At 31.7% G+C, this 21991-nt stretch overlaps 1 pseudogene; it reads left to right on the top strand.

Moving 5' to 3' along the window:
• The first annotated feature begins 18506 nt into the window (after positions 1-18506).
• On the top strand, positions 18507-21168 carry LOC120200650 (annotated as a pseudogene).
• Positions 21169-21991: the final 823 nt, after the last annotated feature.

Here is a 21991-nt window from a genome sequence, read left to right as displayed (position 1 = left end):
GATATATTTGATGATTAAGTATATTTAGTAAATAAATATTTTTATTAGATAATAAATTTTGTGGAATGATTTTTTTTTGGACAAATTTGTTGGTGTAAAGCAGTTGAAAAATAAATTTGTTTATATGGGGTAGTGTAGATTTTTTTTAAAATAGGATGAATGTTATATTACTAATAAGAAGTCGTGTGAATCATTTGACATCTTTAGGAAGACACACGAAAGATATGACATCTTCAAAGAAAGACGCACATAAGACATGACATCTTCTTACATTAGCTTCGGTGCTTGTCTTCTTCCAATTCCAGTCTCCATTAATGGTGCCCACTAGCTCCCACGCCATCTGCTCCAACAACAATCCAAGTAAGTTCACCCTAAGTAGGGATGGAGTTAGAATTAAATATTGACAGTGCCAAAATATTGAAGTTTTTAAGAAAAATGCAATAATTTATTAGATATTTAAACTTGAATTCAGAAGACAATGCCTAATTTATTCAATCTTTAATCTTACAATGATCTGAATTGTTATTAAACTAAAACATTTGATAACATGGGATTATCCTTCTTTAGTTTGACCCCTACTTGATTAAATATTTAATAAATTATCATATTTTTTAAATTTAAATTCTTACTTTTACATAAACCAAAATACTATTAGATGAAATATTTTTTAATATTTAAATTCTTTTTACATGACTCAAGTAAAGATTCCAAATATTTCATGCATCTTCATGAAGACATCAAGTCTGTGTCTTCCTCTATCCATTTTGAAGATCACCCTACTTAAGAAAATAAAATCTAATAGTTCTTATTTAAGGAACTTTTTTCCATTTCATTATTTGAGTGATTCTGCCATTATTTTATAATTAAGTATGTGGGACATCAATAACATCCATGGAGCATGGTTGGGAAGACGATATTTATTAAGAAAACCACCCCATAAAAAGCTTTGATTAGGAAGACACATTCATTGGAACGTGATAAAGAATAAAAACAAGGACGGACATAAAATTTTATTTTATAAACGAATTAAAATTTTGAAAAGGAAGAAAATATATTTTTAATAAAAATAAAAAATATATGATAATTTTAAATTTTTTAGTATTGATTCGAACAATATTTTTGTGTTGCGTGGACATTTTGAGGAGAAAATAATTCATTATTTGTCCTTGTCGGGAAGAGTCATCTTTATTTTGACCTTTTTTTTAATTCAATAAAACAAGCGGACGTGAAACATCTCAAGTGGTTCTGTCGTACCATATGGTTGGGAATTAGCTCTTTGGTGGTAATTATCAGAGCTTTTAAAGATGGACACCAACTGGTCCTTCCAAATTAAGCTCATCACTGATGAGTGCACCTATATCATTATTTGGAAGTTACAGGAAATTTTGGCAAAATTTATTAGATATAAAATTTTTCGTTAAGGTTTCATTTTAGAAAGAAAAAAAAAAGGAATAATCATAGGGTTGAGACACTTGGCTTAGATGCCCAAAATGGTGGTGGTTCGATTTATACTACTACTTATCATTATTATGGTGATTGATTCATAAGAGTCTTAAGGGAGAGTTATAATGTGTACAATATTTTGTTGAAGGAGAATCGTAATATATCAAAATTGTGATATTAAAATCTGATCCATTGAATTAATTGATTTTTACTTTCTCCATTAATTCTTTAATTTTTTTAACAAATTAAATGGCTTCTGATATCAAAATTATTCAATTAATTTGATTAAAATATGATTTTTAAAATAATATAAGATATTAAAAGTATTCAATTAATTTGATTTAAATCTAATTTTAAAATAATATTTGATTTTCTTTGGAAGCATTGAACGATGTACGGTTTATTTAATTCAATATAGCTTGGACACTCTTTTCCCCTCGTAAGACCAACATTTTAGTGTTGGGTAAGAGGAGTTTTTAATGAGGTCCTTTTTTTCAAAAAATATATTTTATATAAAAATGTGACATATATTTTTGAATATTTAAAATTAAAGGGATATTATATATGATTTCCTTTAATTCTAATATTAATATGGCATATCTTGTCATTCACGAATATATTCTATTAAATAGAGTATTAATCGATTACTTTCAAATTTATTCGGATACTCATTAATGACCTTACTTTTCAGAATATAGTTTTTTAATTCTTCTCCTATGAGAAATTCTACAAATAATGTGTAGACTTACTAGGTTAAACACAACTCAAAAACTCTTTTATTCTTCTCTAGTTTTCGGTGATAGCATCATGTAAGATACAATTTGTGATATTTGCATATATGCTAGTGTACTCTAATCAGCTCGTTGTTGTATCCTAAGAGTCAGACGACTAGAGATCTCAAGCACCAATGAGAGGCAAAAAAAATATGTCTGTTGAACTTATATTTTGATATAACAAATATTTGTAAAATTGATTTTGGACTTAGTCAAATTTTTCAAAAATAATTTAAAGTCCAAAATAACTTGAAAAATATGTGTTCTTAATTGCTTTATATATATGAAATATTTTTGAGTTAATTAAAATATGATTAAAGTATTTAAAATGTGTTTAAAGCTTTTTAATTATGAAAAACACTATTCAGACACTATTTGACATTGTTCATGACATTGTTCATACACGGGTATTGTTCATAGGTTGAAAACTTTGTAAGAGTTTTGAAACTTTCATTAAGAGTTTTGAAAATTTACAGAAGTTTCGAAACTTTGCACCTATAAATTGTCTTAACGAACCGATTTTCTTTAACGATCATATTTTTAAGTAAGAGTTTCGAAACTTTGCACCCAGAAACTGTTTTAACGGCCCAATTTTCTTCAACGGTCATATTTTTAAGTAAGAGTTTCAAAACTTTCATCAAAGTTTCGAAACTGCATGTGCAGTTGCCTTTATTACATGTTTTTAAGCTTCCCAACGGCTATAACTCATCCCCAACGGTCATAAACGACTAGCAACTCATTCCACACAATAAAAACACTCCATGGACACTTGAAGAAGGTTACTACATCTATCCAATCTTTGAGATCAAGAGAAAAGAGTTTTCATTCCTATTCCTTCATTTTCTCTTGAACATAAGTGTATAGAGCTTAATTGAATATCTTTTGTTGTTATTCTTGTGAGCTTAAATCTTTGTAAACACCTACCTTGTGAGGTTTCTTGTTTACATATCTTATCTTATGTAAAAGGGGGTGATTATAGTTTAGCCGTGAAAAACTAGAGAATTGTAGAGGTTACTCTTAAGCCTAGAAAAAGAAATAACAAATTAGTGAATTTGTTGAAATCCTTAGTGTAGAGCAAAGACAGTGGATGTAGACTTTGGTTGAGAAAGTTGAACCACTATAAATCTTGCATCTAATTCTTATCTTTTATTGCTTCCACACCAAAGATTCTTAAAGGTCAATTCACCCCCTCTTGGCGGTTTTCGGTTGATCGTATGAGCCAACACTATCTTAAGGAAACTATGTAGACACATGCCTCAACTAGTATCTAAATCGTTATTATGTCAACGTTCGGATTTTTTATTCTAAACTATATTCTTTATTTATTAATAAAAATCTATTTTTCTTTTTTGTCTTGGATTGTTGTAACAATATTAAGACATAATCTATCTTTTACCTTTCTAAAATCATTAGAGACGATTCAAAAATCTTAAGAAAATTATGAAAAGCAAATTAATTCATTTTCAAGATTCATCCTGCCATTTTAGCAGGTTTGCTTAAAGTGAATAAATCTATTTTAACAGAAATTTTTGTTGAAGTAACATTCGTTACAGCTTTTGTTGATTTTGTTCGATAACAAAATCGTAAATAAACAAGAATTAATTTTATGTTTCTTTGAATTATTAATAATTACTATTTCTTTTATATAATAATAGAGACAACATACTCTACCAGGTTACCTAGCGTGGATACCAAAATAAACCATTAGTGGAAGCTAATCATAGCGAGAGGCTAACGTAATTTTGTGGGCAAAATTTTAACACATGGCAACAAAAGATACGGTTATATCTAACCATAGTGAACTATGTTGTGTTCTTGAAGGACGATCCTTTTTGTTTTTAAAGAGGGAGAAGGAGAATAGGAGGTAGATAATATTACCACCTTCAATATGATTTAAGCTTGGAAGCATTCTAACTTCATATGCCAAAACTATGTCCTAAAATAGTTTACAGGATACATTGCATCCAATGCACTCTAATTATAAAAAAAAAAAATTGTGGGAGGCATTGGACCATAACTATCAATCTGAAGATGCTAGAGCTAAAAAGTTTTTATTGCCAAATTCTTGAAGTATAATATGGTTGATTCCAAACAAGTAGTAATCAAGTGGAGGAGCTCCAACTGATTATTAATTGGGTTCTTGTTGAAAGAATAGTCATAAGAGAATCATTCAATGTGGAAGCTATTATTGAAAAGCTACCCCCTAGATGGAATGTCTTCAAGAATTATCTGAAGAATAAAAGGATGGAAATGATCGTGGAGGCAATGATTTTTAAACTTTGAATAGAAGAGAACAATAGATTGAATGCCAAAAATCTCAACAATGAAACCTTCAAAGAGGCTAAGGTAAATGTGGTAGAAGTCAAGGACTTCAAGAAGGGAAAACAACTCAATAATAGGTCAAAGCTGTAACCTAAGGGTGAAATTTCCAAGAAGAAAAATTCTAAGGAAAATGCTAAAATTGTGGAAAGATGGGGTACAACTCTACTAAATGCAGACATACAAAAAAAGTCAAAGCACATGAGAAAAATGTTGTGGAAGGAATTGTCAAGAACGCGGAGGACTTTGATCTATGTGTTGTGATCTCTGAAGTCAACATGGTTGAATTTAACCCAGTAAAATGATGGCTTGATACTAGAGCCGCATGCCATATTTGTTGCGATAAGGATTCATTTTCTGAGTCGATACCTTGCGATAACGGGGATAAGTTCTATATATGGGCAATGCTAATTTTAGAGTGTTGCGACAATGATTCCTTTTCTAAGTTGATACAGATGAAAAAAAATCTTATTTTGGGACACTCTAAAATGTTCATGGGTTTAGGATGATGTTTGAATCCCAAAAACTAATTTTGTCTTAGGGGGAATATTTGTGGGTAGAAGATATGTATTGAATGATATATGGAAAATCAATGCTATCTCTGTAAAAGCTAAAAGTATAAATAAGAATCGTTTTTTCTTCTGTTTATAAGCTTGGATTAGTTAATTTGTGACGTAGTAGGCTTGGACATGGTAATTATGATACTATGCATTGGCTAATTAACTTGGATCACATCCCTTCGTTTCACCTTAATTATAATCATAAATGGGAAACATGTGTTGAGGAAAAATTAGCAAGATCATCTTTTCAAACTATTAAACGAAATACTAAACTGCTTGATCTAATACACAGCGACATTTGTGGCTTAAAATTTATTCAAACGAGAGGATGAAATAAATATTTTATTACTTTTATTGACGATAGTACAAAGTACTACTGTGTATATTTTCTTAACAACAAAGACCAAGCTATAGAGAAAATTAAACTCTATATAAGCAAACAAAAACCAACTTAATAAAATGATTAAGATGAAGAGAAGTGATCGTGGTGGTGAATATTTTGAACCATTTGGTGAATTTTGTTTACAACATGGAATTTTGTTTACAACATGGTATTGTTCACGAAGTAACTTCACCATATTCTCCTCAACCTAATAGAGTAGCCAAACAGAAAAATCGGACTCTAAAAGAAATGATGAATGTTGTGTAAGGAAGCTCTAGATTATCACATAACATATGGGAGGAAGTTATTCACTTAGCTAAGTACTTTTAAAATAAGGTACCCAAAAAAAGGACTAGACACCATATGAGTTATGGAAATGTCGAAAACCTTCTTACAAACACTTGAAAATGTAGGGTTGTCTTGCCAAGGTAATGGCCCCATTACCAAATCAAATGAAAAAAGGTCCTAAAACTATTTATTATATTTCACTGGCTATGCACAACATAGAAATGCATATCAATTTCTTGTGTATGAAAAAAAGAATCATGAGATTCACAAGAACACAAAAATGGAATCAAAGAATGCATTATTCTTTGAAGATGTATTCCCTTACAAGTCTAGGGTGATTGATCAAAATTTAATAAAATGCTCTTTAGACTTATAATGAAGATATTCCAAATGATCAACAAGATATTGAAACTAAAATAGAGTCAATAAAGAATAAACAACTAAGAGTAGAAAGATCATTTGGATTAGATTTTCTAAACTTTATGTTAGAGGCTTAACCTTAAATTTATAGCGATGCTATACGATCTTCGTATGACATGTAACACCTAAAACCCGTATAATATACCTATTCAAATTATAGATGTCACATGATTTTCTAAAAACATTTTCCCAATTTAGAAGGTGGTTTAAAATTTATTTTCTTAAAATGGTAACTGATAATATAAAAATATCATATCACATCAAACTATCACATACTACTTAAAACATATATTAATATGGATTTATGTTATCCATACGGAAATAGAGTAAAACAGTGTAGTTTAGTCATTACAAACCAATTTCAAAACATTTCAACAGAGCAACTAGGACATTGATAAGTACATGCCACTAACAGTCAAAATCACATCATATGATGTCTTACTGATATTGTAGTATATTCCTTGATGTCTGGAGTGCTCTGTACACTTTACTCTATTCTTGGCTTTTTACCTACGCGTGAAAAATCATCACACTCTAAGTATATACTTAGTGAGGTAATTTAAAACAATAAATAGTGCAATACCACTCATGCATGAAATTTAATGTCATAAACAAATGCCATTCTTCGGAGGTTTCCACTCCAATATTGCTTGAACTTCTTGGGATAAACTCTTATGCCTTCTGCCGAGACAACATGACCAAGAAAAACAACTTCTGACAGCCAAAACTCACCCTTTGACAGTTTGGCATAAAACTTTTTCTCTTAATTATCTCAAGCACAATACAGAGATAAACATCATGCTCTATCTTTGTCTTCGTATACACCAGAATATCTTTAATAAATACAACCACAAACTAATCCAAGTAAGGTTAAAATACTTAGTTCCTCGATCTAGCAACTCTTGCTATTGAACCTTTATTCTCTTAACTCAATTTCATCCATTTGATATTAAACCATATAAACATAATCAAAGCCCTAGAAATCATAATTCTTGAATTTCACCTCTCAATCTGGAGGTAACATAAATAATCAATCTAAAAAGACATCTGAAAATTTTCGAGTTGTGGAAACATCATACGATCTTACTTTAGATACTTGAGTATCTATTACCTTAGCTAGAAAAGCTATGCATCCTTTTTATATCATTTTAATCATACTCATGTTGATATCAATTTAGTGATGATTTCACTTTTTCATCAATCACTAAAATTTCCAATTTATCCACATCTTTCTAAATTAATAGCTTTTTGCGACCATCAACACAACCTTAGTGCAAAGACGCCCAATCCTTGCTTAATATGATCTAAAACTCGTTAAATAATTCTATCGGATTCATCAGGAACATAAGCTCCTAAACCTTTATCGAACATTTATTATCTGTCTGACTAACACACATGCATCATGACCCATAGGTCTTCCATTATAATAACACTTGTTATCAGTCGAATTGAACATCTCTACTTTAGAATTCCTTAATTCATTCTTAAGATAATCCATATAACTTTTTGATATCAATAGAATTTATTCTCGAGCGGTTGAACATCTCTACGTTACTGTAGCAGTTCATCGGTACATTGTTCACTGTTCACATTATTGTTCATTACTGTTAACGGTATTGTTCATATTGTATATTAGTGTTCATGAAAACATATTTTTTTCAAATTTGTTATAACGAACATAATTCAACAATATATTATCGTATTTTATTAATATAAGTTCAAATGTGTTGTTATTTTGTAAGAACACAGTTTTAAAAAGTCAATGTGATATCTCGAACTCGTATCCGGGTCGGGTACGGGTTTGGGTGTTACAGTAACAATCAATGATTCATGCATTTTATATTCAACCTTTGACATATTTAAAATATGTCAAATATATGATAAATGACATAAATATCATGTCAACATAAACAAGGTAGACTTATCGTAAGTCTTCCTGATGATGTATAGAACATCTATGTACAATATCATGCATGTATTGCACTCACCTTGACACTTTATATTTCCAAAAGATGTGCCTCACTATGATCCACAATAAACCCTTTTATACTTCACTTGTGTCGATCACAAATCAATCACGATCTGTATAAATCACAATTTCATAACAATACATATGTTAGTATTGTACTAACATAAACACATCTCCAAAACAAAATCCATAATATACTTTAAACTCATTTTCTACCAACATAATTAACACTTAATAATTCCTTTTAATATTGGCACCAACTTTTTCAATTTACACAAAATGGTCCTTCATCATTTTATCACTTAGATTCTTAATACAAAAAATTCCAGCATTGAAATTATTACCATTCAAATGCTTTTACAAATGCACAATTACATTCAAGAACCCCCAATTATGCAAATATTGCACTTAAATCACCAATATTTTCAAACACCCAAAATAGTCATATTTCACATCTAAACACTCATTTAAAATTCCAAAACAGTAATTTCCAGCATAGTACATCAACTATTAGGAAATTATACAACCATTCACAACTTTTCCAAAATTTTTGAATTTGTCCCCCAACTTTTTAAAGTTTATAGAATGGTCCCCAAATTTTTCTAAGGCTTGTAGAATACTTCTTACATCATTTTCAGCCCTTATATAATTTTTCCATAATTTTTCTCACTCAATTAACCCATGGGCGAATACTTTATCCTTAAAAACTATGTTTTCATGATTTTGCTCGATTCAAGCATGAAATCAACTTCCAATCAACCTTACAACATCACTACAATCAAATCCCTAATCAACTCTCATCAAAACACCAAGTTCTATAATTTCTTCATTTGATCGAAAATTATAGAATCATTTCTAGGAAGTTTGGACATGTTTTAATCATAATTCATGCTTGAAAATGAATCTACAACCTCAAAAACATCAATATTCATCATCAATTTCATGAACTCTAGCATGAACATAAACCCTACGTTTTGGGATCTTTGAAATCAAGCAAGTTGAGCAAGCATAATTGGTACCAAAAGATAGTGTTTTTCGACTATATCACTTTCCTATTTCACGGCATAACTTGAATTTCATAGGAAATGGCTTAAAAATGGAAAACAAATATTTTTCCTTACCTTAGGAAACTCACATCACTTTGGAGAAGAAGATGAATAAGTTGGCATGAAACTTTTGATTATTTTCATGCTTATCTATTTTTAATGGTCATGCTTATCTATTTTTAATGAATATTAAATTTATTAAATTAGGAAATTACCAATTTACCCTTAATGAAACTTCATAATCACCATTAAACCAAAACACCTCAACCTTATCATCTCCCATAAGTCAAAGATGAACAAATAAGATCTTAGTTTACTGATTTGCCCTTGTCTTTTTCCAAGAATCACAATCTTGCCACTTTAATCCAACGATCCAAATTAAACATTGAATTAAACCCTTAAATCTCAAGATTTATTTTATTTTCCAACATTTAAAAATGTGAAAATAATATTTTTCAGGTCTAATGTATCATCCTTCAGATTTCATGAATTTTCTATTCGATCCGATTTACCGAATTTTTCCTCAACTTCCTTGCTCTATAACTTTTATTACAAAACTCGTATTAACATTATGATTCCCACATAAACACTATTCTTGAGATTTACAGGGCCAATATGTAACTTTTCAAAATAATCATTTTAGTCCCTAAATTTTATAAAATTTATACTTTGGTCACAAAGCTTTAAAAATTTATAATTTGGTCACTCACTAAATCCATTTATAAATAAAATTATTTTTGAGAAAATTATCACTTAGATCCTTAAAATTTTCCCAATTTTCTACTTTGACCAACAAATTTTTAAAATTTTCATTTTCGTCACTATCCAAATTTTTGTGGTATTTCATGACACCTTATGATATGAAGCTATTAAAAATGAAATCGATTCCATCATGCAAAATCATATATAAGAATTGGTGGATCTTTCTCCGAGATTCAACAAAGAGATTGCGAAATGAGATCAACAAAGAGATTCAAGTACAAGGAAGAAGCAAAGAGGTTTGCAAGAGATTGTGAAATGAGGAAAAAGGTGGAGAAGTGAGAGGCATGTAAAGAGTGAAATCTGAACCGCCAAAAAGATCTGGGGGGATTGGGAATCCTATTTTTAGAGTGTTTTGTGTGAGAGAGAGTACTGGCATGCCTCATTTCATTGCTGGTTTGTTGGGATAGCCATTCTTCTATTTTCATTTTTATTTGGTGAAGGGATTCTAAACGAACTTTTCATTCATCTTTAAGCTCGTTAAATCCCGAAGTTCTTGGCCGTTTACATCTTGCCATTTTAACCCTTTAATTTTCCGGATGGTCCCAAAAGATGACAAGACGATTTATTAGCTTGACCTAGATAGAGTAGAGGTGTTCACTTCTCGATTTTAATTAAATTAACCGATTGAATTGAATTAATTAGTTTAGACGGTTGGCATCGAAATTAGTTCGGTAAGAGGACTGTTAATTTCTTTTTAATATTTAATTAACAGTTAATTCAGTAGGAAATCAGTTTAGTAAATGAATTAATAAAAAAATCAAATATTTAATATATTATACATATTAAATACATGTTTTAAGCTCCATCTTATTAAGAAGTAAGATCAAACTAGTTTATAATCATATTAGACCCTTAAATTGTAAGGACATAATTAAATTTTAACTCAACTAAAAATATTTTCTCTATTAATTTTAAATTAATCTAACTAAAAGAAATTATAAAAAAAGAATTAACTAAATTTTGTTCGATATGATTAATGATTTTAAATAATATTTCAATTAACTTTTAAAAAAATTGACTAATTAAATTTTAGAAAATTAATTCGATCAATGACAGAACCGAGCGTTTGAGCACCGCTGAATGTGGGTGTTGTGTCTGTCACATGCTAATACATTAAAGATAGGTTGTATGTGTCACAGTATGCTGATAAATTAAAAGTAGTTATGTTGTAAATTTGGTGTGTAGTGCAACTTCGAGTTTTATGATCCCTTTATTTACAGCTTTATCTATAGATAAAAAATAAATTTAGCGGTCCTCACTAAATTTTAATATACATTTCGTATAATAAAAAATAAATATGAGAACGCATAATTTAATTTTTGTAATTTACTGCAAATTAATTACCTTAATCCCTTATTAAAGTTTTATCAGTGTATAATCCAGGGGCCATGTCAAATGTAGTTGGGGAAAGGGCTTAAATGGTCAATATATTTTAAGATGAACAACAAAATCACAAAAATATCAAATATAGCTAACACTTTTTTAAGATGAATAACAAAATCAGGAAAAAAAAAACTAACAAAATTTTAAGATAAATAACAAATTCATGGAAAAAGAAAGAAAAATATAACGATCTAAATCTTTTAAAAAAGTAGAGACTTTTAAATTTGAGGGGCAACTGTAACATAAAACTTAAAATATATTATTTTACTATTTTCTATAGGTGCGATAGCGATACACATTTGAGGGAGCACATTACGGCCCTACTAGTAAAATTTATAATCTATGCGGTCGAATTTTAAAAATTTTACTGATGAAAATTTATAAAATTATATTTTAGTTTAAATGTATAATTATTCTTTAAATTATATTATTTGTATCGAATTACCTCTAAAGTATTTTTTTCGTGATATTTTGTTCATTATCCAGTTTACCTCAAATCATTTACTCCATTTAAAAAGATATAGATAAACCGTATATCTAGTCATTCAATTATTTTCACAATTCTATTTTAGTCACCTAACTGTTTTTTTTTCAGATTCATCACTAAAAATAGCCATATAATATAACGCACGAACGTGGAAACTGTTGGATATTCGGAAACACCCACCGAAAGAACAACAGATCCCGACAAGTGTGAATTCGCACTGGAAATAGAAATATACGATGAATGGAAAGTGATCGAAAGTCCAAGACGAAGAGAGAAAAATAAATGTTAAGAAAGATAAATATATCCTCCATAGTAATAGACCATGGACCAATAAAGCAACTCTTAAACTGCACAAATCATCATCTCCATCTTCAACCACACACTCTTTCTTCTGTATTCAGTTCTTCCTTTAACAATCCGAAACTTCCCAGCTCCAATCTTCTTCTCACCTGTAATTCTCTCTTCTTCACCATGGAGGTAGATACCCCTTCTTGGATTTATATTATATTTTGCTTTATGGGGTGATTTTTTCTTGATACTTTTGTTTGATATGATCATGTGATCGTTCGGTTTTGGGTTTTCCAGAAATGATGAACTTGTATTACCGTAATAGCTTCAACTGGATTTTTTTTCACTTTTTGATGCATTTTGGGCAATTAATAATCTGGGGATTAAAGCAAAACATTATAGATATTGGTGTTTGAGTAGTCCCGTGGTGTTTACACTTCCAAAAGAATGTTTGACTTGAGTGGCCACATTGTATTAAAGCTTTCATATCCTCGAAGCTTTGAGGGTTAGGTGTCGGCCTTGGTTGAGTTTGTGTGCTCATAAGTCGTAGTGTAACGTTTACTTAGACTCAGAACCGATGAAGTATCGTCAAGGAGTGTTAAGGTTGCACGTTTCGGGGCTTCAAGAACATGACAACCACACGTTATCGAGTTGAAATCTCCAAGTACGTGACAAGTATATGCCCCTGATTTCATATGTAATGTGATATATAAACTTGATTTGTGTAATTATACACATGAAACTTTTGATTTTGGTTCACTTGTACGTATTAAATTTGACTTTGATTCAATTATACAAAATTATACACATTTTATAGAAATAAATTCATCAATTTATTTTCATATTATAAAAGTATAATAATATGTTAAAATGACATTCACCAATGATGATTTTGATGATTTCTGGAAATTGAATAAAACTAAAATTTGATACAAATAATTTCGCAAATAAATATTCATAGTATATTTAACTAAATTTTATGTGTAAATTTGAAAAATATATTTTAAAAAATACAAGAGTTCAACGAAATGAAGGGTTTATCCCTCTCCGTTGGCAACCAAATACCTAGCGAAAGGCGTAGTTGCATGCTAGAGTGAAAAGTCTTGTTAAGTGGTCTACCTTTAAAAAAGAAAAACTATAACTAGTTTAAAAAACAATCTTAATATTAATCTGATCATGAAAGTGGGCCAATTAGTTTATTTGAATCACATTCCTAACCTTTTAAATAGTTGTTATTCCTTATAATTCCAGGTTTGAGCATCAAGGATGTTAAGTGTAAGCACCATTTTTCTCTCTAGGCCCAAACCAAACCAAAACCCCAAAATAAAAACCCAAAACCTAAAATAGACCCTAAACTAAACCCCAAATAAAACTCCAACTTGTACCCAAACCTTCCAACCCAATTATAGGCCCAAACCCATATCCAAACCCTAACCTAACATAACCCTAACCCTAATGTATCATTCATTCAGCCGTCGTCGTCGTCCAAGAGGCCTGCCACTTTCACTGTGTCAAACATCGTCTCAGAGACATAAAAAATAGGAAAATCAATGTCAAATCCAACAAACCCCAAAAATTTGGGACATTAAACACATCACATACACACATAGTTCAACAGTAGATCAAGAATTTTTTTTATTATTCTAGGCCTATGTATTTTTTGTATAAATCCCGAACCAAATGTAAAAGAGGGAGCTCTCTTTTCCCCCAGTTTTCAGAAACAATACAAAGATTAAGTTTTGAGGTATATTTTTGTTTTTTCTTTCGAATAAAGCACAAAAATCAAAAAAATATATATATAGTTATTTATTGTTTACAATAAATAGAGAAAGAAAGAGAGATAAGAGTGAGTATTTACCTGGTGAGGGGATAAACCCGAGCCGTGGTGGTCGGAGTGAGAAGAAATTGAAGAGTCGAGGCGATTTAGGGTGGTTTTTAGGCTTTTTTCGGTGGTTCTAGCGCTAAGTAAATTTCTAGGTTAGTATATCTATGCTAGGGGAGCGTTTTGAATCATTATGAGATTTTCAGCCACCATGTGCAGCGGCCAGGGGCGGGGAAGGCAACTAGCAGTGGGCCGGCCGAGGGAGAATAGAGAGAACTCTAAAAAAAATTCTATTTTTCGGTTCAAATGAAAAAACCAAAACTTGGTATTTATAGAAAAACTTTCAGGTATAATTGCATTTACCTCCTGAACATTTGTTGTGTTTTTGTATTTTGGTCCTTCAGAGAAAGAAAGAGAGATAAGAGTGAGTATTTACCTGGTGAGGGGATAAACCCGAACCGTGGTGGTCGGAGTGAGAAGAAATCGAAGAGTCGAGGCGATTTAGGGTGGTTTTTAGGCTTTTTTCGGTGGTTCTAGCCCTAAGTAAATTTCTAGGTTAGTATATCTATGCTAGGGGAGCGTTTTGGATCATTATGAGATTTTCAGCCACCATGTGCAGCGGCCAGGGGCGGGGAAGGCAACTAGCAGTGGGCCGGCCGAGGGAGAATATAGAGAACTCTAAAAAAAATTCTATTTTTCGGTTCAAATGAAAAAACCAAAACTTGGTATTTAGAGAAAAACATTCAGGTATAATTGCATTTACCTCCTGAACATTTTCTGTGTTTTTGTATTTTGGTCCCTGAAGGACCAAAACTGTTATTTAACCTTTTTGTTATGCATGCTTTAAATTTATGGTTTATTCATGTTATGGTCCCTATTATTTTAGCACGTTTTTGCATTTTAGTCCTGTAGGGACTGTTTTGTGATTTATCCCTTTTATGCCTTTTTTAGGGTTAATTTCCTTTAGGTCCCTACAAGTTATGCATGTTTTTGCATTTTAGTCATGTGTAGTGACTATTTTTTTTAAATGTATGTGGATTGATTATGTAATTTTACCTTTTTGTTTAACAATTTATTTTTTAGGCTTAAATAAAAATGAAAAATTGCTCCTAGGTCCTTGTAAATTACGCGTGTTTTGTATTTTAGTCACTAGTCTATTTGTTTTGTTTTGTTTCGAATTAGGCTTTAAATATTAATTTATTTTAATTTAGCCCATTTGTATGTTTAATTTTAGTTTAGTAATTTTAAATTTATGCAATTAGGTCCTTGTATTGGTGTTTATTTTATTTTCTTATTCTAGTTTGTTTTATTGTTTTTTTTGTTTTTTTAAAGTTATTTTATTATTTTAGCTATGTTTATTAATTGTTTTGGGTATTTCGTAGCTTTATTTCTTAGATTTAGTTTTAAATTAGATTAACATTTGAATAAAGCTTAGAAATTAGGATTTCACATTAGTTTTAATTAGGGAGCAATATGAGTCAAGTTTTTGCAATAGATGCTCGATTACTCGAATCGATTGCTCAACTTTTAAAATTTATCAATAATTAGTACTTTCTAAAAAATACTTTAGGTTTAATAATTTAGATAATAATTAGGTTTTAGTTTAGATTTAGTCCTCAACTTTAGAAATTATTAATTTAGGTACCTAAGCTTTTAATTCTTTTAGAACTCAATATTTTAGATTTTGACATTTAGTCCCCGAACTTCGATTAGACCTTTAATATTGAAATAATTAAATAGGTTAAATAGAGCCTCCACTTTAGGTTAGATTTCAATTTAGTTTTTAAATTTAGGGAATAATATGAGTTGTCCCTCGCCTAAATGCTCAATGAACCATTTTGATTATTCGATTCGATAATTTATTAAAATCAAATAAGGTAAATATTAGAGCCTATATTTAGGTTTAGTCTCCTAGGTTCCTTAATTTTCATAATTTGACACCTTAAGTTAGAAAAAACCTTTAATTTACCTTAGCGTAATTAGAATTAAATAAAAACTTGTTTGATTGCATTTTATTTTTAAATCTAAGGCAATGTTCACCTATTATGGAATTAATGGTACATTTCCCGCAAGTATGCTCAAGGGGTAAATACTGGTGATTCCTGAAATAGGTCAACATCCTTTTCAAAGACAACATCATGATTTCTAAAAATGAGGCGATATTCCATTATTAGGCACAATAGTTGATCTCCTGCATTTACGCTTGGGAGCGAATGCTATCGGTCTCAATAAACGAATACCCTTTTCAACTTTGCATCCGTATTGATTTTCAAATTAATTAAAGACCGAACTCCAAATTTTCAATTTTAAATATAGCGTAATCAACTAGGTACCAATTTTTGGGTACTTGTGGGGGTGCTAATCCTTCCCCATGCGTAACTAACTCCCGAACCCAATTTCTAGATTTTCACAGACCCTAAAACTCGATATTTTGATAAAAATAAAATGTTTTATTAAAATCACCCAATTTTTACGGTGTTCCAATCGCACCTTAAATGATTGGTGGCAACTCTTCACATTTTGAAAAATCTTTTCAAAGAGAAAACCCCCGAGTCGGTATTGGTATTTTCCCCACCCGGGCGAAAAACAGTGTTTACAGTTTGGCGACTCCACTGGGGACTTGTTTTTTAAACAAATTGAGAGTTGAGCCACGAGTTAGTTACCCTATATTTACTATTTTGGAAATTATTAGTTCGATCTTATTTTAATTTACAGTTCATTATGATTTTTCAATAGGAAAAGAGATTTTCTCTCTAGTCAATGCTTATATTTCTATGAATTTATTTAGGATTGTCGTATATCATAGCTTTAAACTCGGGCTCAAACCCGGTTTACCTAAGTAGGGAGAAACATTACACCACATGAGGAGCATTGGACTTCCTAGTGTGGGTCTAACAAAGTATCTCTGGAAAGCATCCTAAGTTGTATATCCATATATCAGAACTGAGGTACGCTTTTAGTGGTGTGATCCCCTAAGAAGAATCTGATTCGCAAGTCTGTAATGGTCCAGAATTGGGGGTAACCTTAGCGGGTTGTAAAGATGGCTTGGGAACCCATTGTTATAACTCAGCCTCATGTAGAGAATTTAGTAAACCTACCCCGCTAGAGCCATGTGGATAACCTAAGAGAACTAGAACGCATGCGGTTAGGACTATTAGTTTCTTTTATATGATTTATTTTTCAGTCTCAACTTTGGGTCGAATTTAATTATTTCTGCTAAGATTACATTTTTTGACTAATCATTTCAACTAACTTGATTCTTTTTCTCTTATTTATACTAACATTGATTTCCTTTTGTCTGATCTTGTTGTATTTTTGCATGAACATAACATATCATTGAAAGGTATTGATCCTTAAATAACTTATCGTTTAGAAGGTTCTTGAAAATAATGCCACAATAATGCCTTTCGCTGGGATCGGTATGATTTCAAGGATGCTCTACGTAGATCGAGTAGCATCACGAGGAAGTCTACCTACCAAGGATACGAGCCAGACATCTGCATGCTGAGATAACAAGTTAGACTCGAGACGATTCAACGCTGAAGTCAACAGTTGAAGATCAAGAACCAGCTCGAAAGATTTCTGGAAGTAGGAGATGAAGTAGAAGCTTTAGAGAAAATGCAATACCCAGATGCTCACAAGAGCTAGAAACTTACAGATGGACCATATTTTCACTTCCCTAGTATACCGAGACATTGTCGGTTTTTCAAGAATTGTTCAAGGAACAATTACTTTTGGGATCAATTCCTTGTTGCATTTGCATTTTGCATTCACACTTTTGCATCTTTATTTTTTTATTTGCATTACACATTCACATTTTGTTTGTTTCAAACTTTTCTACATGTATTCAATCATGAAAATTTGGGGAATAATTCGTGGAGCATTCCATGACAGAAATTCTAGAAAAGCAAAGTGGAGCCAACTTGGTCTTCCTAGAGAAAGATAAAAGCCATGAATGAGATTTTAGCACGAGTTGGTAAAATTGAGAAACTCCAAGAGCAGCTTGTTAAGACTCAGCAAGAGATGATTGATCAGGCAAAGAAGTTTTAGGGCGAATCCATAGAGCATATGTCTAAATTGATGCACATGGTGATTGTCTTGATTCATAGAGAGACACCACTAGAGGATCCTGCTGTGAAGGCTATGAATGAGACTCTAAACGTTAATGATGGGGGACTATGTGACACCAACACATGATCAGGGACTTCTTAAAAACATGGTAACTCAAGTCAGCTACAAGATTTGGATGTGGCCCCGGGGGCATTGCTGAATTGGTGGGGAATAAAGAACCAGGGAAAGATGAAAGTTTCATTTTATGAAATGAGCCCCACTCAAAGAAGAGGGCCATGGAAAGAGATTGAATGCTGGCCAAGAAAAAAAAAGCCAAAATCCCATGATTCAATGCTTTAGCCCCTTTCAACCATCAAATCAGGATTACCATACTCTATCTCTAAAGACAACACAATATAATCTTCCATCAGGAGAGTGGGATGATAGTAAAAAGAAATCACATAGTTTTCAGTTCCCTCATTTCCATTTTTCGTGCGAAAAATCATATTTTGAAATGCTTAAGGCAGGGCTGATTGTACCGCGTTATGCCCAGCCACAGTGGCCTCCGAACGAGAAATGGTCTTATAAGGAGGTTCCTTGGGTAAAACATACTGAAACCTCAGGATGTTCAACTAAAGTTTCTAAAAACCTTGAAGGAAAATTACAGGATCCTCTAGAGCAAGCAATTCAGAGATCCAGGCAGAAAATCAAAAACTTAGAATTCAATACCCAAGCATTTCTTTCCCAACAAAGATTAATGCAGTAAGTCCCATATGGATTACATAGCATAAGAGAATGAGAAAAGAAATCCAAAAAAGAAGGTTTCAATGGATGTAGTCCGAGACTGGCCTATAGGATTGAGAACGAATTGGTCAGATGAAAGCTTTAAAGAATCGCAGATGCCTATATCAGATTTTCTGATGACAAGTGGGGCATTAGACATTTTAAAGAGTCTGACAGATACTCCACCAATCATTGCAGCAACTGTTGCTCAAAACCTAACCAAGACTATTATCCTGAAAGAAAATTGTTTTGGATATAAAAATTGGGCCCAATTTCCAACCAAGTAAGAAAGAGCTAAACAAGAAAAAAGGGAAAGAGGTCAACCTGAAAGAAGGTGATATTCTATGGGGGCATATGAAGAATACTTTGAAGTTTGAGAAAATTGATGTTGAATCACATTTGGTGGAAGTAACTAATGAAGAAGCGAAGAAGAAAGATCAAGAGCTGCATGTCAGCAAAATACCTGAAGATTCTGAGGTTGGAAAATTCGTGCTGAAATCTGACCATGTTTCCCTGAAGGACAATTGAACAAGTGGACTATAGAGGATCTCCTTGTAGTTTTTAAATGAAACTTAAAGTAATACACAGAATTAACACTTATGCTTTTGCCCGCGAGCATTAAAGAATCTTTTGTGAGGGGTTGTTATGTTAATCTTACTTTGTTTGTAATTGAAGATGTTTTCCTTCATTTCTCAAGTGGCAATCATTTTATACATTTTCATATTCTTTATCATTCTTTACATTCTTTTATTTCCTATTTTATTCTTTCATTCATTCCATACAAATAACTATCACTTCTCGAATTTATATATTCATTCCAAATTTTCTTTACAGGTGCCCTAATCATTCATAGCATGAATGTTTCTGAATTTTATTCATGAGATAAATTTTGAGCGGCCTCTGTTTAGTAAAACCCTATTAGTGCAAAAATAAGTAAGAGTGGGATATTTCTGACAAGTTATTGAGGCTGGGGGAAAATGAGGATGAAAAATCTTATCTCGCTATGAAGAAATCGAGATTTTGAAAGAAGAAGAGACAATAGAGATTATTTTGTCAACTATCGTAACATACAGTTGTGTTATTCTTGTGATTTCCTATGTATTAATGTTGGCAAGCCAAAACGTCACCTTATGTTCCCATTGAGTTTTTCTCTTTGGTGTATTTGTATCGATATACAAAAGCTCTAAACACCACTTTCCAGGGGGCTTTGCTGGTTGAAAAAATCAAGACAGAAGCCTCTGGAAAGAATAATTGTCTTGTTTAGTTCTTTACATAGGAGCAATTATGGTGTTGAGACAATGCTACATTCATGTGGCACTTCTATCAACACAAATTTCACCCAAGTGGAAGGTCGTGTTTTGCTTGCACCAAGGTTAAAAGCGAGGAATTATGAGGATTCTTTCCACGAAATGGGTAATGAAATTTTAACAACAAAAACTAATGAACGCAACTATGATTAAACGATGGGATGTTGTTAATTTCTTGGCACGATGTGATACAAATAACCTTGTTTGAGTTCTGATTAGAAGACATGAAAGGAATTAGCATAGACTCTCCCTTTGATGTGTTTCAAAAGACAAATCAGAACAAACGTTGTTCTCCCATTGTTAGAGTGGATAAAATGTTTAAAGACATCCAATCTAAACTTCCTAGAGCTCCATAGCTCATCTTTTGTGTTTTACCTAGACATTTGTATGGACACAGTCACCTAAGCTTGAAGTGATAGATTCTATATTCAAAAGAGTGTCTGACAAGGAGAATGAGACTATCATTAGGGAGGTTCTCTTGGACTTCTATACAAGTTCAGGAATAGGAATCATGATCGGATAATCATGTTTAGGGGTAAGGTTAATAGTTCTCAGTTCAATCAGACTTTGAAAAAAAAACTGGATCAAGTCATTGAGGCTTGCAAATTTCTTGACGAGAGTTGGAACCAGGAGTTTGTGGTCATCGTTGCTCAAGAAAACCATCCTGCCAAGTTTTTCCAGCAGGAATCTCCTGACTATGTCTCACATGGCACTCTTATAGATAACAAAATATGTCATCCAAAGAACAATGACTTCTATCTTTTTGCTCATGCGGGAATGATTAGAACCATAAAGTATACCCATTATCATATTTTGTTAGATCATATTGGGTTTTCGGCTGATGATCTCTAGGAACCAGTTCATTCTCTGTCATTTGTGTACAAAAAGAGCACCACCGCCATCTCTATCATTGCTCTTATTTTCTATGCCCACTTGGCAATTTCGCAGTGGGGGCAATTTATGAAGCTTGAGGATGCCTCTGAGACATCGTCGAGTCATGGTAGTGTTACTATTCCCGGAACTTTTGTCGTCCATCAGCTGTCTAGATTAAAGGAAAATGACAGTTGCTCTATGTTATTTTGTTGAAAAAGAGCCACTTTTGAACCATCATTTTGCGTAGGCTTTTGCAACTCAAGACTTATTTAAGTTATCTTCGAAGTAGACGTATGTTCGAGCCTTTTTTGGGGTTTTGCCAACGTTATTGATAGACGTGAATAGTTGTTGATTAGCCATAGCCTTCTTCTCCAGTGGCTTGCTTTTAGTTTTATCATGTGAAATGGCTATTATTTATTCTTTTGTTTTGAAGAGAAGAAAAGAAAAAGAAAGGAAAAAATAAAAAAAGAGAGAAAAATAAAAAGAGAAAAGTAGGAAAATAGAAAAATAGAAAAAAAGAAAAAAGAAAAAAGAAAAAAGAAAAAAGGAAAAGAAAAAAAAAAGAAAAAAGAAAAAAAGAAAAAAAAAGAAGAAAAAGAAAAAAGAAAAAGAAAAGAAAAAAGAAATTTTTTGAAAGGGGTTGATGACGAGAATCCGCAAAAAATCGTCTTGAAACCAAAGGAATGATTTCAAATACATTTTGATATTAGGCATCTGACAAATAAAACCCTCTAAAGTATCTAGTTTTTTTGGGATGAGTTTCACGTTTGCAAACATTTTGGCTATTTTTAAAAGTCCTATAGATATAAGCTCACCTCTACGCTTCGGGACTGTACTCAGTTGATTGATTTATAAGAGCCTAATATTTTAAAAAGAGTTTCACATATATAGACATTTTGACAACCTTTGAGATCTTCTAAACAGAAGCTTACCTCAGTGCTCCAAATTATATCAAGTGGATTGGTTCAGAAACATTCATGCTAATAATGCTTGAGGCATTTGACTTTATTTCTTGATTTTATCCTTTCCATGATTT

The sequence above is a fragment of the Hibiscus syriacus genome, unplaced genomic scaffold, assembly GCF_006381635.1.
Source record: "Hibiscus syriacus cultivar Baekdansim isolate YM2019G1 unplaced genomic scaffold, ASM638163v2 tig00006365_pilon, whole genome shotgun sequence".
Classification (NCBI taxonomy): Eukaryota; Viridiplantae; Streptophyta; class Magnoliopsida; order Malvales; family Malvaceae; genus Hibiscus; species Hibiscus syriacus.
Note: the sequence above shows the minus strand (reverse complement) of the source record. Positions and strands in the feature narration are given on the sequence as shown.